Genomic DNA, 701 nt, shown 5'->3' with positions numbered 1-701 from the left:
GGGGACACGACTGAAGCAACTTAGCAGCAGCAGCATCTGATGCTCCAGGCCCGTTGCATCTATCTGGGACTTATGACCCCCTGTCCAGAAACCTTCCACCCCCTACACCTGCCCAGAAGACTTATCACCCCCTGTCCGGAAACCTTCCACCCCCTCCATACACCTGCCATAAGACTTATCACCCCCTGCCAAACTACTAATGCCATCTCAACTAAAGTATACCCAAAACATCCCGCCTGATTAACGTTTGCCTTATCGCTTACACAAACCTCCCTATAAATATGGAGCCTCCCGGATCCCTCTCCGCGCTCAGCCTGGTCTTAAGGCCGACTGTCGCCCCTCCTTGCCTGAATAAAGGTAACCTACTTCTGCTGAGGTCGTCTTTCCTTTTTCTGCCTCGGCCTGAACTATACCTTACACCTGGTCCCTGGAGGGCAGGCTGCGCCCAAAGCCCCAGATCCGAGGATCTTTTTCAAAGGGACTGACTCTCTCTTGGAAACAGCTCCTCTAATGAACCGGCTCCCGACGGTCCCCGGACACCTTCCTCCCCCATCCCGGATGGGGATCGACTCGGTGAGGTCACAAGAGGGGGATTCAGGGGGAAGGGGTGCGCGGGAAGGCGCGTAAGTGCGCGGGGGGTGATGAGAGGAGGTCTAGCTTTGGGGTCGGGGGTCGGGCGCCCCGGGGTGCCGGGGGAGGAC

General features: G+C 57.8%; 1 pseudogene; it reads right to left on the bottom strand.

The window, feature by feature from the left end:
* LOC104995790 overlaps positions 1-553 on the bottom strand; it is a 26,318-nt pseudogene extending 25,765 nt beyond the window's left edge.
* Between the last annotated feature and the right edge of the window lie 148 nt (positions 554-701).

The sequence above is a fragment of the Bison bison genome, unplaced genomic scaffold, assembly GCF_000754665.1.
Source record: "Bison bison bison isolate TAMUID 2011002044 unplaced genomic scaffold, Bison_UMD1.0 scf7180017864286, whole genome shotgun sequence".
Lineage (NCBI taxonomy): Eukaryota > Metazoa > Chordata > Mammalia > Artiodactyla > Bovidae > Bison > Bison bison.
The sequence above is the reverse complement of the archived record's forward strand: the minus strand, read 5'-3'. Positions and strand labels throughout refer to the sequence as shown.